Source organism: Mustela erminea, chromosome 11 (assembly GCF_009829155.1).
Source record: "Mustela erminea isolate mMusErm1 chromosome 11, mMusErm1.Pri, whole genome shotgun sequence".
NCBI lineage: Eukaryota > Metazoa > Chordata > Mammalia > Carnivora > Mustelidae > Mustela > Mustela erminea.
Window position 1 is genome coordinate 26,468,605 of NC_045624.1, and position 17,719 is coordinate 26,486,323.

At 36.8% G+C, this 17,719-nt stretch overlaps 1 long non-coding RNA gene across 5 annotated transcripts in view; it reads left to right on the top strand.

Annotated features, from left to right (window-relative positions):
• LOC116569293 overlaps window positions 1-15,197 on the top strand; it is a 138,332-nt gene extending 123,135 nt beyond the window's left edge. For all 5 annotated transcript variants that reach the window (XR_004276962.1, XR_004276959.1, XR_004276963.1 and 2 more), the window contains exon 5: window positions 15,040-15,197. This is a non-coding gene — a long non-coding RNA (uncharacterized LOC116569293). The remainder of the gene's footprint in view (window positions 1-15,039) is intronic.
• Window positions 15,198-17,719: the final 2,522 nt, after the last annotated feature.

The window sequence follows — 17,719 nt, forward strand, 5'->3', positions numbered from 1 at the left end:
AGACTATAAGAGAGTGAGAGAGTGAGCATTCTAGACTTAGGGAATAAGAAGTACAAAGGCCCTGAGGTAGGCGTGTGCCTGGATTCTTCCCAGAACAACGGAGAAACTGTAGATGGAGTGAGTCAGTGATTTTGAGTAACAGATGAAGTCAGAGAGATAATAAGGATTTGGATCACGTAAGGCTTTGTAGGAAGCATCGGAGGGTTTGAACAAAGAAATGACATAATCTGAGCTACATCTTACACAGGATCACTTTGCTAATAATATTAGTAAAGATTGTGATGGGGCAAGGTGGGAGCAGAAATAGCAGTTAAGCAGGAGATGATAGTGACCTCAATTAGGTAGCAGTCTTGGTCATGAGAGGTGGTCAGTATATGGATCTACTTTGAGTTAAAGCCAGTATTTGGTTTACTTATAGAAAGTGGGCCAAAAAAAGGAATCAAGTTTTTTAAACTGAGCACATGAAAGGATTGAGTTGTCACTGAGAAGGAAAGGCTGATATGTAGAGTAGGACCTTCTTACCTATTGAATTTTAATCCATGTCAGCAATATTTCAGAGTTTGGTCATTGGTCAGATGATGTCCAGGTGAGGGGATAGGAATAAATCAGCATAAACACAGCACTACAATAGCGAAATAGGTCAAAGGGTGGGACCCATTGTTGCTTTGGTAGTAACTCTTTGCCATATACAGAGATAAACATTTTTTATCCTTCTAAAATGTTTTCTAAAACAAAACTCAGTAGAGTAGTGCCCAAAAGCCTTATTTCTTGGAGATGGAGTAGGACCAAGAGTGATTGGATATTATTTTATTAGTTAATTTTTTAAACAAATTTAATGGGCCCCTTTTGTACGCTACTTAAGGGGTATCAGTATGCAAAATGTTTTTTTAAAAAATCCTCCGCTTTTGTGGAGGTTATATGATCTAGTAAAGACAGATAGACAATGAGTAATAAGGATAACTGGCAAGTAAATGATACAGTATTTTGCAAGGAAATTAGTGCTATGGGAAAAAAAAATACTTCGGGGTAAGGGGAATTGAAAATGGGGGGAATTATATTAGTTATAAATCTTCTCTTTGATGTTACCAGTTTTTATAAGGACATGATTATGCTCAAAGTGGAGAATGACTCCAAACAGCAAAATTTTCTTATGTCTTATGTTTAATGTTTCCTGCTTGTAGTCTGAAGACAGTAGTACTGAATTCTGATGGCACAGCAGTTATATGGGAATTGGATGAACTTAACTGTCACCCTTTGAAATCCCTGTTTCTGACAGGTCAGATATTTCAAAATCTCTTGTTAAGAACATTTTGAGAATGTTCCTTTCTTGGGGACATTTTCATCTTTAATAACAACCAGCTTAACGAAAGTAGGACAGAGCAACCAGGATATTTTGAAAACAACAAAGAAATAGATGCTTCATTGATAATTGCTTGGTACTCTGTAAGTCTAAGTTTTTTAAAAAGCATCAGTTGTATTTCTAAAATTTGAGTAAGGTCACAGGCTAACAATACCGTTCTATAAAACTCTGATCATAAAACCAATGAAACTGGAAACCAATGATATTTTATAGGGCAGTAAAAGGCAGAAAGAAGATCAGATAATTATTTTCGTATTTCCCTATACTCCATACTTGTCAGTGAGAAACTCCAGGGGAAAGAGTATCTTCGAATATTTCTGCATCCCTAGAGTGAAGCACAGGACCTAACATAAATGCATTTGTTATCAGGTACTAAAGTTCTAAAACGTTACCCAGCATACTTAATAAAAAATATGTAATATTAAGCTCCATAGTATGAAATATACTTATACTAACAAAATATGTCATTTATGAAATTAAGATTAAGTCTGGCAAACCTTAGACATGATTAAAATTAAAAATGAGTGTTCTGTATGTCCAAGGACAGATTTTGCAGCTATCTGATAAGCATGTACCTAAGTAGAGAGGGTCTGTGAATTAAGTTTTCTATGGTTCTAAACAGACTAAATTCTCTTACTTGGCCCAGATGTAGTTTTGTTTATTACCTTCTGTTTTCAAGGTAGAAATTAACACTGGTTTCTCAGTTTGGAGATAACTGTGATTAGTCACACAGTGGGACTAGGTAGGTGAGTGTGACTACAGAAACAAAACCTGTTACCATTATTAAGAAACCTCATAAATTAGATATCCTGATGACCTTATTGCAGCTTCATTTTTCATAAAGGAAGATTGTGTCATGAGGAAGGAATGGACAATCTAATTATTTCAGCTTGGGTGTGATGATGTTTCAACAGAAGATGCCAATTATTAACCTATTTGAGTGGAGATCAAGGGTCCAACCACTCTGGTCCTAAACAGTTCTCATATTGAAATGATCATAAAGGGGGCACTTGGGTTGCTCAGCTGGTTAAGCATCAGACTCTTAATTCAGTTCAGGTCATGATCTCTGCATTATGAGATCGAGCACCATGTCGGGCTCTGTACTGGGTATGGAGTCTGGTTAAGATTCTCTCTCTGCCTCTGCCCTGCCCTCCCTCTTTTAAGAAAAATGAAATGATCATAAAGTGTTCTGCAGACTGGCTGATTATTTTTATTCCTCAGATATGCTTATCTTTGTTTCATTTTTCTCACAATCCAATTGATTTTCATTGGCTGCTGCTCCACCATCAGGAATTCCAAACAAAGCAGTCTTAGAAAGTTGTCCTTACTGTGTTAGGGAAAGGAAATGGCTAGTTTAAGATCCCCATAGAATTAGATAGAGAGATTGTATTAGTTTTCTACTGCTGTGTAACAAATCGGTGCAAATATATCAGCTTAAAACCATATCTCTTGGGGTGCCTGAGTGGCTCAGTGGGTTAAAGCCTCTGACTTTGGCTCAGGTCATGCTCCCAGGGTCCTGAGATGGAGCCCTGCGTTGAGCTCTTTGCTCATCGGGGAGCCTGCTTCCCCCCTCTCTCTGCCTGCCTTTCTGCCTACTTGTGATCTCTCTCTGTCAAATAAATAAATAAAAAATCTTAAAAAAACACATATCTCTTTACTATCTCATACTCTCTGTGGTCAGGACTACAGACAGATACAACAGCCTCAAGAAATCCTCTGCTTGGGGGCTCATAGGCCACAGTGAAGGTGTTCACAAAGCCTGGGACCTAGCCTGAGGCTCAGTGTCCTATTCTAAACTCACATACTTGTTGACAGAATTTATTTATTTGAATCTGTAAAATTCAAGGTGGTTTGCTTCTCTAGGTCCAGAAAACAGTCTCTGATCTAGACCCTCTTTTAAAGGGCTTACTTGATTAAGTGAGGCTCATCCAGGATAATTTCCTTTTTTATTAACTTTAAGTTCATTAATTGAGGACATTAATTACTTCTGCAAAACCACTTTATCTTTGCCATAAAATGTACCATTATCCCAGGAGTGACATCCCATCACCACATCCTAATGTTTGGAAGCAAGTGTCTCCATTACACAAACTAGAGGAGATTATACAAGGGCTTGGATCATTGAGAATTCTTAGAAATCTGCCTACAATTTTGCTTATAAAATCAGATCTCAGCAGTTTGGGAAAGAAGTGATATAAAAAGATAATTAAACTTCCCTCTATGAGATATAAATACATAATTGGAGAACTAGTTAGCAAAAGAGAAGAGGAGGTCAAGAGAGAAAGAAAAAAGAGTTGCAACATTATGGTTTCAATAAAAAAGGTTATCAGTGAAAATTCAGAGCTCAGAGTGTTTAACAAATTTTACTATAAGTACCTCTAAAATTCAGTGCTCATTTATGTGGAATGATCTGTTCATTTATATGTAGAATCTAAGAATCAAACAAAACAAGCTCATTGATACAGAGAACGGACTGGTGGTTGCCAGAGGCAGGAGCTTGGGGGTAGACAAAATGGATGAAGGGGTTCAAAAAGCACAAACTTCCAGCTATAAAATAAATAAATCATGAACATAAATTGTATAGTATGGTGTCTGTAGTTAACAATATTGCATTGCATACTTGAAACTTGCTAACGGAGTAGATTTTAAAAGTTTTCATCAGAAGGAAAAAAATTTTGTGTAACTGTGTGGTGACAGATGTTAACTACGCTCACTATGGCAGTCACCTGGCAATAGAGACAAATATCAAATCATTATGTTGTACACCTGAAACTAATGTTATATGTCAACTATATTCCAATAACAAAAAAATTCTTGCCATAATGTTTTATAATATAAACCCCCACAGTGTCCCAGAATCTCAGAAAAGTTCACTGCACTAGGTTACAGATAGAGGCTGAAAATTAGTGTAAACATAAACTTGAAGCTATAAAAAATTATGACTCCCTGGGCATATCGTGAATGCTCTGGGTTTTCTGCCATTTGTGTGGTTAGAATTTGAATTCATTTTTCTTCAATATTAGAGAGCAAGTTGATTCCAGCAAAGTGGAAGTCTTGGGAACTTTTAAAAAGTTTATGGGTTACATAAATTGTTCTAAGAGGAGAACAGTATTTAGAAATTATCTTAAGATGCATAGCCAAACTTATGTTGAGATAGACTAGGAGAATATGGTTCATTCTGAAAAGAGGGCGAGCAACTAAACTTCAGGTTTATGAAACAAATACTTAAACCTTTGGAAAGAACTTAGGGATGTTTTCACTGTATTTGCAAAGTGGCTGCTGTTATATGGCCTTTACAACCTGGTAGCACAATTCTAGATATTACTTCCATCAGGAAAATGCTGTTGGTCACACAGGTGTTAATTTAGATTTCTTAAAATTGTACTTTTTGTGACAAAATCACCTCAGGGATCAAGTACAAAAGAAATGATACTTGTATGTATGAGTTTGACTTATAGATTAGAGGATGTGAAATATTAATGCTGCTTACAACAGCCAACACCAACTGAATATGAATTACACGAAGTCAAAAGATTCTTTCTCTCAGTGAGAGGATTGGAATCATACAATAAGAGTTCAATCTATTAAAATTAGGAAAATTTTTGGTGTTTAACTTGGATTTCAGGTTGGTTGACTACCAGGGATATGAGAAGCAGTATGTGGAAAGAACCAAAGGTTCTGGATTTGGAACCAAAAGTTCTTTCTTCTAATCCTGTTGGGGTGACTTACGTATCATTGGAAGAATTATTTAATATTTTAGACCTTTTGTTTTCTCTTCAGTAAAATGGGGACAGCCTCACAGGGTGAATACTGAATGTTTAAGGGGGTTTCAAGTTATCAATTACCATAATAATATTATTTTCCAGTGGTGCCAACATACCATCCAAGTATTTACTTCACAGGGAAGAGCAGGTTGAAATGGCTCCAACCTTCAAATCACAGTATGGGATGTGGTAATAGATTACAGCAAAAAAAAAAAAAAAAAAAAAAAAAAAAGTATTTATCAAATGCAGTCTGGGGTCTCTGAATCTCCATGAGATTCTGAATTTGTATCTATTCTCACTTTAGCCAGACTCCTTCACAGGAGGTATCTGTCTGTGGGGAATCACTTAATCAGCTTAAAATCTTTGTTCTACATGAAAAAAGTATAAAATGAGCAGGCTAAAGTCTGGGTAATGATCTTTTTTTCTTTTTTTTTTTTTTAAAGATTTTTATTTATTTATTTGACAGAGAGAGATCACAGGTAGGTAGAGAGGCTGGCAGAGAGAGAGAAGCAGGCTCCCTGCCGAGCAGAGAGCCCGATGCGGGACTCGATCCCAGGACCCTGAGATCATGACCTGAGCCGAAGGCAGCGGCTTAACCCACTGAGCCACCCAGGCGCCCCTGGGTAATGATCTTTATTTACTACTTTTGTATACCAATGTTTTACATTGAATAGTACTTTAAAGGTTGGCAAGGTAGATGTTACCCCAATTATACTGAAGGAGCCGAGCTGTCTTACAGAAGCTTTGCTGGCAAGATATTTTTCTAATGCACAAGATGAAAGGCCAGGAAGAGAGGCAGAGCTGGTTACTAGAATTTAGGCTTCATTGCATCACTTCATAATCCTCTCATTTTTTTTCTTCTTTCATACCATTCCCCTCTCTTTCCTCTCTCATCTTTAATTTATATATAAATTAACTTTTCTAAGTTAAGTGAAAGAAAGTGTTTTGGCTAGATAAAATGATACTAAGAAACATTGCATACTGGGGCACCTGGTGGCTCAGTGGGTTAAAGCCTCTACCTTCAGCTCAGGTCATGATCTCAGGGTCCTGGAATCGAGCCCCGCTACGGGCTCTCTGCTCAGCAGGGAGCCTGCTTTCCTTCCTCTCTCTCTGCCTACCTCTCTGCCTGCTTGTGATCTCTGCCTGTCAAATGAATAAATAAAATCTTAAAAAAAAAAATAAAGAAACATTGCATATAAAACAGAAAGAGGACTAAAAATATGCTTTTTGGGTTTCTCTCAGGATCTTTAAGAAAATTAGAGTCACTGTAAAAACAAAGAACTCCTTTTGGGAGAGACCTGTTTACTTAGTGGCATCAAAACACACATTAATGGGGGCACCTAGGTGGCTCAGTGGGTTAAGCCTCTGTCTTTGGCTCAGGTCATGGTCTCAGGGTCCTGGGATCAAGTCCCACATCAGGCTCTCTGCTCAGCAGGGAGCCTGCTTCCCCCTTAAAAAACAAAAACAAAAACAAACAAACAAAACACATTAATGACAAGACAGTGAGTGTTTAAAAAACAAAAACAAAAACAAACAAACAAAACACATTAATGACAAGACAGTGAGGTAAGCATTGTGCTTTGGTCAGTTGTAGTCTCTATTAATAGATTTTAGAGGGTGATTTTATCAGTCATTTTCATGATTTATTTATCCAAATCCATAAATGATCTATAAATAGCATTATAGAAAAATTTCATTATTGGGATCCCTGCAAACATTCCTTTTCCTGAGGTCCTTCACTTTTCATTCTGCTTTCTCCACTGGTGCTGGAACTCTTGTTTCTTAAATTTAATCATGTGATTTACTTTTGTTTAAGTATCTCTGTGAACTCCAGATAGCTTTCAGTGTGACCTCTAAAACCTCTGGCTTGGCATTCAATGCCCCTTCTAATGTGGCTAGAAATTACCTCTTTGACCTTATTTTTACACATGCACCTCAACTCCAGACACCCACACATATGAGTCTATTCTGGTCCATTCATGTCCCACCCTTGAATAATATTCCATACCATTTTGTGAGACTAAGTTGTTGCAAATGCTCTCTTTGGCTAGAATATGATACCCCCTTTTATGCCTCAAACTCTTCTTGGGATTCAAAATCAAGTGTAGCTTTATTTATGTGTAAACTCTCTTGAATCCTATGAGTAGGCAGTTCTTGTTTCCTCTGAGTTTCAGGAGATAATCTTATCTTTTATTGAACAGGTGATACATTGCATCGCAATTTATCTGTTTCCATTTCTGACTCCTCTGTGGACTATAAGTTCATCTGGTACCAGGACTGTCTAACTTATTGCTAATGGCATGAGACATGATATAGTGCCTGTGACCAGCAGATAATCAATACTAGTTTGCCAAAGTAAATCAAGGCTCTAGGAGCTCTATACTTTGCATTGCAAAAATTACTTGGACCGATTCCTTTAAAAAAAAAAAAAATTCTTTGCTTATTTTTACCAATATTTTAAGAGTCTTGATTTCATGTTCTAAGCAGGATGTAGTAGGTCATAACAGCCTAGTATTCCGTGGGAGCAATGTGGAAAAAATGGATAAATTACAAAAATCATACCGTTTAAGTTTTGAGAAATCTGTGGAATCAATAAGGACTAGGTGGCGTAAAATTACAGAGAGGGAAACTATACAAATGAGCTTTTGAATCACCAGTTATTTTTTCTTGCAGAGTAATTGCTAATTCTGGTTTGAGCTGAGGGTCAGGCTGGGTCCATGTGTAGCACCTCTGCTGGGGAGAGGGAAATCCTTTTGCCATTGCATAGGTCTGGAGCAACAAATTGGAATCTTGAGAAACTTGAAACATAAGCAGTGAGCAATAACAATTTAAGTTCTCATAGAATATTTACTAAAATCAACCTTCTGATGAGTCATGAAGAATCTCCAGAAATTTCAAAAGCCTGGGATAGCTTAGACTTTATTCTCTGATTACAATGCAATTAACTAAAAAGTCAGTAATAAGATAACAAGAAAAACCCCACTGTCTGGAAATTTAGTAACACATCTCTAAGTCATAAATGAATAATTAAGAAATCAAGATGAGGGATGCCTGGCTGGCTCAGTTGGTAGAGCATGACTTCATGAGAGGATCTTGAGTTCAAGCCCCACTTTGGACATAGAGTTTACTTAAAAAAATAATTTAAAATTAAATAAATAAACAAATAAATAAAAATAAAGAAATCAAAATGAGAATTAGTTCAAACTGATTCATAATGAAGATACAACAGATTTAACCTTGTGTGATGCAAATAAAGTATAGTGAAATCAGTGTTTTCGGGGACATGTATACTGTAAATATATATATTAGAAAAAGGGGTTACAAATTAATAATTTAAAATTCCATCTCCAGAAACTAGAGCAGGAAAAACATACCAATTTTATGAAAAAGAAAAGAAAAAGAAGGTAATAAGAGTAGAAACTGATGTAATAGAATGAGAAAAGCACTAAGATAAAGCCTTTTTAGAAAAAAATTACTGAAATTAATAAAGCTCTGGCAGAATGTCAAAGGAAAATAAGGGAAAAAATAAATTACTATTGCCAGAAATTTGAAATCCATTTTTAAAAACCTTCCCACAAAGAAAGCGCGTTACCAGAGAAGTGTTCCAGATATTTAAGGATGAAATTAATATCAGTTTATGCAGTCTCTCCTAGATAATAAAAACAGAGGAAACATTCACCAGCTTTCTTACTTTAATGATGGCCACATACCCAAAACCTGACAAGGAAATTATGGAAAAAGAAATTAGAGATCAATATCTCTCATAAACATGGGTATAAAAATTATTAGCATAACACTGTAATTAAATCAAGTGATACTCAAAAAGAAAAATGCTCCACAACAAAGCAGAAGTAATTCCAAGAAAGATTGATTTCGTATTTCAAAATCAATGTAATTCATCTTATCATCACAGAAAAGGAGATAAAACATGATTTTTTCAATAGGTGGAGTATAAACTTTTGATTCAACATATATTCTTGATAAAATTGTTAGAACTAGTTATAAAGAGGAACATCTTTAATCTGGTAAGGAGTATTTATGAAACCACCATAGCAAGCATTATACTCACTGGTAAAATGTTGAAAACTTTCCCCTTAAGATCAGGGGATAAAAATGTATGCCTACCCTCACCATTTTTATTCATTGGTGTATAGGGGGTTCTATACAAATGCAGTAGATTAGAAAAATAAGTAAAATATGTCTGACAAAAACCCATATCCAGAACATGTAAAGGTATCTTAAATATTAATAAGAAAAAGATCATACACTGAAAAATAACTGAGCAAAAGATCATATACTAAAAAGCAAATGAGCAAAAAGTTGAACAGATCTTTAACAATAAGAAAAGATCCAAATAAACATATAAAGATGGGCTCAAGTTTATTATTCATTAGGGAAATGCATATTGAAACCACAGTTCATTAATTGTACATATACACCAGAAAGGCTGAAATCTGAATGAGAAAAAATGTTTAGTGTTGGTGATGGTGTGGATCAACTGGAATCCTCATATGATGTGGTTGGGAGAGTAAACTGGTACACTCAATTGGGAAATGTGTTTGGCAGTTCTTTCTAAAGCTGATCATATGTGTACCCTTTGACCCAGCTATTATGCTTATGTTCATTTAAAGACATGTGCTAAAGTGTTCACAGATACACTATTCATGTTAACCAAGATTGGAAAACTGAAATGCTTATCAGTAGTGGAGTGGATTAATGGTAGTATGAACCATATGCAAATTGATGGTTTTACATGTCAAATAGTTCAAATATTGACAACAGTATATTTTTTTCAATTGATATATTGTATATATAAACACTGACTACATACAGCCGTGTAGATAAAGATTCATAACCACACACAACAACATAGATGAAACTTATAAACCTGAGGTTTAGTTAAAAAAAAAAAAAAAAAACCAGACATGAAAGAGTAAATACTGAATGTTCCGATTTAAATAAAAAAAAACTTTTGAATTAATACTAAACTACACTGTTAGAAGTTAAGATAGTAACTATGTTATCCATGCTGAGAGACAGTAATGGAAAGAGATATGAATGAGGCTTTTTGGGTTATAGGGTTCTGGTAATGTGTTGATTCTTCATCTGAATGCTGATTGCACAGATGTCAATTTGTAAAGATTTATTGAATGATACAATTATGATTTATACTTTTCTATATATGTATTTTACTTCAATAAAAATTTTAAAATTAAATCAAGAGGCAGATGCAAAAAATGTACAAAAACTATTAGTGTATTGTTCTGTATATAACATTAGAAAGTGATGTCATGAATGTATTGTGTCCTGTGACCTCACAATAACTATATGAGGTATGTATGATTATTTCCTATCCACCTTTTATAGATGTGGAAACTGAAGGTCAGAGAGGACCCATGTCAGGTATCAGTCCTTGAAAATGGTCACATGATCCCTTCTCTCACTAGGCCTATTGGCTCATTAGACGTGCCAGGACTACTCTGAACCTAGAGCAAGCTCTGCTTAGGCTCAGGTTGGGGCCCTCATCCCCATGGGTTTACAGAAAGTGCCAATTAGTGGGAAAGGGGACAGGAATCAATCAACACATCTCCAAGGTTGGGGTAGAGTGGAGAGGGGAACAATGAGGATCTGTAGATCCTCAACAAGTGAAAGATGAGGGTTGAACAGAGCAGAAAGTCACATCAGACAGAAAGAAAAGGAAGAGGAAGTTTGGAGGTTGGGACGTAGAGCCTGTTTCCTGGGAGTAGAGTGGGTAGGAGGTGTTCTGGCTAGAGAGCTGGGGAGTACAGAATTAGAGTGAACCTTGAGTGCCACTATGAGAGTGAGCTTGAGGGGGAGAAGAGTGCGTGGAAGACAGTCCACTCCCCACAAAGCCCTGCTCAGGTTGCCCAGAAAGTGTGGCCATTGGATCCCAAACACTACTGGAAATTGCTGGTATGGGGCTTGCCTATTTGAACTCTCAGGGAGCAGGTGCTGAATATATAGGAATCATGAGTGAACCTATCAGAAACACCAGGCTGAGCCACTGGGAGGCTTTTGTTTTCATTCTCTGCTATTATAGCAGGCTAGAGCAGTGTGTCAGTCCATTGGTGGTAAGTGACAGAAAATCCAGCTCAAACCCACATAAGGGAGGTTTATGAACTTGGGGAAGTGACTGTGCAGACAGAATTAACTTCAGGTTTGTCTCAAATAATGTGGGGTCTTGTCTTTCTCAGTCTCCCCAGCTAAAAAAAATCATGTCAGTCACTGAAGGGCATTGATTCTAAGATGAACACGCAATGCGCTTGAGACCTTTTCAAAACTTTTTCAAAAGATTTTCAATGTTTCCATTTCCATTAAGTCAGACTTATCTTCCAAGGTCTATCTTTGAAATCAGTGAAATGTTATGCCCAAGAGAAACAAAATGAACTCTAGGATCTGATTAAATGTTCAACTGCTGAGTGAACTTATCTGAATGACAGATGAGAAGTGAACATTCCAAGTCTGGTTTTGTAAGTTCAGAGTCTCTAAACCACTGACCCAGAATGTGATGTTCTCTCCTGCTCCAATACACTCTTCACTGTTTATCTATAGGAACCTGGAGAGTGATACTATTAGAGAACTCCCAAGGAATGCTACTGACTCCAGAAACTTTGGTACAGTCAGTTCTGCTCTAACACTTGCTTTGAAACACAGATTTATTCCAGTGCTGTTGATATACTGGGGACAGATTTGAGCATAATGCAAATTTCAGATTTTATGTTGGCTTTTTTGGAATTTCATCTGGGATGCACACTAGGTAAGAACAGAAAACTAAATGCAGCTGAAGTAAGTTGTGTACAAATCCAGAAAACTCACATATGCACACACATCATTTCTCCGTTCTCTCTGTGCTATGGCGCACAGGCCCCCACATCTGGTACTGGATTTTCTTTCCAATTTCAGATAATCCCTATACAACTTTATAAAAACTCACAACCTGGGACCCCTCCAGTTTCCATAGCAAGCTTCAGATAACTTTTAAAGTTAAGTGTCATATTTATCATGCTAATTCATGAATTTCCTATCATTTAATTTATATAAAGCTGTTAGACTCCTATTTTTTCATATATGTGTCAGAGGTGAAGTTTGTGATTGTTGTACTCTAAACTACCTCCTTAGAAGTCCCGTTATTTTTACTGTGAGATTTTCCCCATAGTATAAGAATTTTCAGGAATATGCATATTGTATTATTGCAAAACTGTACATAAAATTCACTAAAAGTCAGGGCTTTTGTGTGTAATATTTATTTCAAGCCATTTGAGACGATGGCTGCACTTCATTTAGAAATAAAATAAGAATCTAGAAGTTACTAGATATGTGGCTTTGAACTCATATTCACATGTATTTAGGGATTCTTTTACTCTCAGAATATGCTTTTGCCATGTGTAGCACTGCTCTTTGCATAAAACATATTACAGAGCTTAAAGCAATTATTGGCTTTCTGTGCATCTTTCTGGCAAACAGAAAATTGTGTTAAGTGTATTGAACTTAAATTAGTCAAGTCATGTCACTTCTAACAAGATCTTCCCCCTTCTTTTTGGTGATGACACAACGTGGCAGCCTGTACTGAAGTGTGGTGACATGGATGTTAGTAAGTGGGATTTAGAACTGCCTAGAATACAGTAATCCAGATAAAGAATATACTACTCTCCTAGGAGCAAAATGGTAGTTTTAAGGCAGTGGTGCAAAACTTGACTGCTTTGGGATGGGTAGATAAATGTTTTTAATTAGGTATTTGAGAAATATTCTTTTATGAAGAATGAGTTTTCTATGCTACGAGCTCTTTTATGTCATCTGATGGGAACATGGTGATTAAGAACAGCATTTTTTTAGAACAGCCTTTATATAACAGTGATTGCCACAAAGGCCTCTCTTGTTAAAAAAACATAATGTCTGCACCCCACCTCTGTTAGCATAACACTAACAACAGTAATGACTGGACACAGAATTGAAAAGGAGCTTGGGGAGCCCTAGTGTCTTTTGCATCTAATTACTGAGATGTCACCAGAAATCTGATTGTGTTGGAAGGAGGGAAGTGGGGAGTACTGATGAGATGGCAGTGCCTAAAACAAAGGATAACATTGTCTCTTTGTATCTGGATCACTGTTTAGGGAATCTACGATGCACATTAACCCTTTGCCATGTTGGTACAAGAGGCAAAGTGGGACACTATATTAGGCCTCATGATTTGATGCTTGAGATGAATAAGACAAATGATTTTTGTCTTCTTTGGGTTCAGGTGTTAGTGTTCATGAAAATGTATTTAATTTTATTTTTATTTATTTATTTATTTATTTATTTATTTTTAAGATTTTATTTATTTACTTGAGAGAGAGACAGTGAGAGAGAGCATGAACGAGGAGAAGGTCAGAGAGAGAAGCAGACTCCCCATGGAGCTGGGAGTCCGATGCGGGACTCGATCCCGGGAATCCAGGATCATGACCTCAGCCGAAGGCAGTCGTCCAACCAACTGAGCCACCCAGGCGTCCCTATTTATTTATTTTTAAAGATTTTATTTATTTATTTGACAGAGAGAAATCACAAGTAGATGGAGAAGCAGGCAGAGAGAGAGAGAGGGAAGCAGGCTCCCTGCTGAGCAGAGAGCCCGATTTGGGACTCGATCCCAGGACCCTGAGATCATGACCTGAGCCGAAGGCAGCGGCTTAACCCACTGAGCCACCCAGGCGCCCCATGAAAATGTATTTTAAATGTCAGACCATTTGATTCAACATGATGAAATTTCTACCTGCTCTTTCTGGGTACAAATGGGAATGGTAGGACTAAGTTTTGTTTTCTGACTCATCTCTTGACCAATACAAGCATGGAGCTGTACATCTGTGGCGAACACAGTCAGCCTCCCTTCATGCAACGTGGCAGGTTCTAGGACTCCGGAGGATCCCACTGAGGTTCTCAGACTCAGCTTTGTGAGCCTTAGGTAGGCTGGCTTTTGGTTCCAGGGAAAAAGAATCAATTAAATGAGTTCTGGGGGGAAAAAAAAATCAGCTTATATTCAAGAGACCCAGACATGCTTAAGATTGCTTTGGTCAACTTCTGTGGGCACAAAAGAAGAGGGTTCTGCAGTGTCTCCTCCTGCTGCACTGTTCACTTTTGAATTGGCTGCTCAGGGTGCTAGAAGAAAGACAGGTCTGATTTTCCTCTGTGCCTCTGATGAACCAATGTACTTGAAAAGGTCAGAAGTGAGATTAATACGGATAGACATAAAAAGAGTTTCCAAATTACCTCTTTACTCATATATCATTCATACATTATTTATCAATGCTTCTGTGTGCTGAAAGCTGGCATAAGCATGGGGAAACAAAAGCAAGAGTGATGTGGATCCTGTTCTAGTGGAGGATGACAGGCAGGAAAACAAGGAAGGGCCATAAAGTGTTATGGGGACTCTGAAGAAGTCAGTGATGGAGAAAGAGTAGTCATGTCTGTATAGAACATGGGTCATTAAACTTTTTTGCCCTATGGACACATTTGGCCATGAGCAAGATTTAATTCCTCATGCTTCCAATTTCAAGCAAATGCTCAACACAATAGCTATTGAATCTGACAGTATTTAGACCACAAGCTAAATTACAGAGCTACCATTACTGGTAGTCGTGAGTATATGAAAAGGAAATTAATGGACAGTCCAAGTTCTAAGTTACTCTGAAAATACAAAGGAGGAAGGGAAAAGTCCCAGAACACCAGTTATTGCCTTGGCTATGCAGCTAACTAATTGTATAATCTTCCAAATCACTTATTTTTGGCCTCAGTTTCCTTACACATAAAATGCGTAAGTCCCCCATTCTAGATCATAATGATTACAGAAAAACTCCAAGACAAAACTAAAAAGAGAAAACCAAGAGTGCAAATTCTTAATAGTATTTTTCTGTGTATAAACAGACTTTAAAGAGCAACTGAATGATTTTGGACCTCTCTTGAAATTCAAAACAAATTGGAAGCCAGACGGTGGTTACCCATAATCCCCACATGAGATGAAAATCAGGAAGCCCATCTGCTTGAATTACCCATTTCCACATGGAAGTTAGGATCTCCAGCTATTCATAATCTGGTGAGTCATTTCATCTTTTTTCTTTTCTTATGTGTGCCAAAGAAAATTTCTGCTGAGGAATATAGGGTTCTAAATTCTGCCTGGTGTCCCTGGAGTATATAGTAAATGTCCTTTTTGTGAATATCTACAGAAAACCCAGGAGAGTACAGGGTAACATTGTGCATTTTATAGATTAAATACTATTCTCTACTACAGCTAGGACTTCTAACCCTGATTGTTAAAATCAAGTTCCCATTTCTAGTTTCCTCCCCTGTCTGATCCATTTGTAATGCACTACCAGATTAATCTTTCAAAACAGCTCTGTCCAGTAGAATGAACTGTGATGATGGAGATGTTCTATACCTTTTCTATCCAATATGGAAGTTACTAGGTATTGGGCACTGTTGAACATTTGAAATATGGCTAATGCAATTGAGAGCTGAATTTTTCATTTTCTTTAATTTTGATTTAAACTTAGGTAATTACATATGTTGCTGGTGTCAGCATTGAATATTACAGTTCTCAAGCACAACCTTGACGGTGTCCCTCCTCTGCTCAAAACTTTAAATAGGTTTGCTCTGCCTAAAATTTACCATTAAAATACCTTCAACCGGTATTCAAGAAATTCTATAAACTGTTCTCAAACTTTGCCTTTCATGCAAAATAAATATTTCATCCAAAGTGAAATATTTGCTGTTCTCAAATTTATCTCCTATTTTCCAGCAATCTCATTTTTTCTTAAGATTTTTTTAAATGAGAATGACGTTTCATTCATTTACTTAGTTATGTCTGATATCAAAATATCTCAAATACTCCCCCCTCTATAAAGTCTTAACTGCATTCATAGAAATCGATGCCCCTTGTGCTCATGAAATTTCATAATCCTTTTTATGACATTTGGTACATTTTACTGTACATCTTCACTATTTATGTACATTAAGTCCACTACCTGATTGTAATCTTTCTGAGACTGCTGTTCATGTCTGATTTAACTTTTTTTTTTTTTTTTAAGATTTTGTTTATTTATTTGACAGACAGAGGTCACAAGTAGGCAGAGAGGCAGGCAGAGAGAGAGGAGAGAGAGAGGGGAGGAAACAGGCTCCCTGCAGAGCTAAGAGCCCAATGTGGGGCTTGATCCCAGGACCCTGGGATCATGACCCGAGCTGAAGGCAGAGACTTTAACCCACTGAGCCACCCAGGTGCCCCTGACTGGGCACCACCCAGGTGCCCCTAAACTTCCTGGCTCTTCTCACAATGAAGAAATATAAATTAATTATTAGGCAGACAATCAACAGCATTGGGTTTAAATCCTAGCCACTTGAATTACTACCTAGGTAATTGATTAGCACAATGCCAGGTACTTAGCAAGTGCCCAGCAAATGCTAGCTATTTGTAAGCGCTAATGAGAGAAGGTCAGGGTTTTCTTAGGCAGATTTTCATAACCGTTTTTGATACACAAGCAAAAGACCATACTGTTTTATTGAAAGAATAAGATCAGCAAATATTCTCCAAGACTGTCATAGAAAGAAGCTTGTTCTTTCTCAGAGCAGGAATTCTTTATCTATATTCACCTCTCTCTCCATCAATGAAAAATGGAGTTTGGGGCAGAATGTCAAAAAAAGGACTTGAAACTTAGTCACAGGCAGGACCAACAGCAGGTCATCCTGAAAGCTCTTCCTTGGTAAAGATAACCCCACATCCTCAAAGCATGTGGTTTCCTGCCCTCCTGCCATCTACTGTGTTCCCATGCCAGAACCCACTGTTTGCAGCACCAGGCTTGAATGGCTGATTTTTCTTTGGTCCTGGGCTTGAAGGGAATTATAAAGATATGTCGGTCAAAATGGAAGAGCACAGATTTAAAGAGAAGCTGCCCTTTTCAGCCTTTGAGAGAATTCTTTGTTCTTTGCTTTTGGACACTAATCTTCAAGTTGATTATTTAGGGTGATTTTTTTCACAGTGTTTGAAATCAAATGCTTTTGAAACGATACAGTAGAGAATTTTAAAGATTTTGCTCGAAGACATAAAATTCTGCTAAAATACTGGTAATTATGTTTAAATTACCAAATTCCTGAGTTTAAAATATTTGTAAGAAAATAACATTTTTATTTGCAAAAGCCACATGAACTAACTTCTAACCTACTTTTAGCTGGTAATAGTAGCTGATCTTTAATGAACCAATAATATATAAATATAAATCATCTCAGTTTGAATCCTAGTTTTCTATTTATATAAATCATTATCTTACTGGTTATAGTTAGCTCCTTCTAGGTTTGAATCCAGGCTGGTCCACTTAAAAACTTTACAGTTTCCCACAAGTTACTTAACTTCTCTAGCCTAAGTTTCCTTACTTATGAAATAAGCTATGAATTGATGGTAATTCTCACTTCATAAGAATGTGGTTAAATTTGAATCGAATAGCATAATACAGCATTTTATACAGTACGTGGCCCATAAAAAACAGTATATTTAACTATCTTCACTATGTGGTTTGTACTAAAATAAATGCTTTAAATTATTAAAGAACAGTTCCTT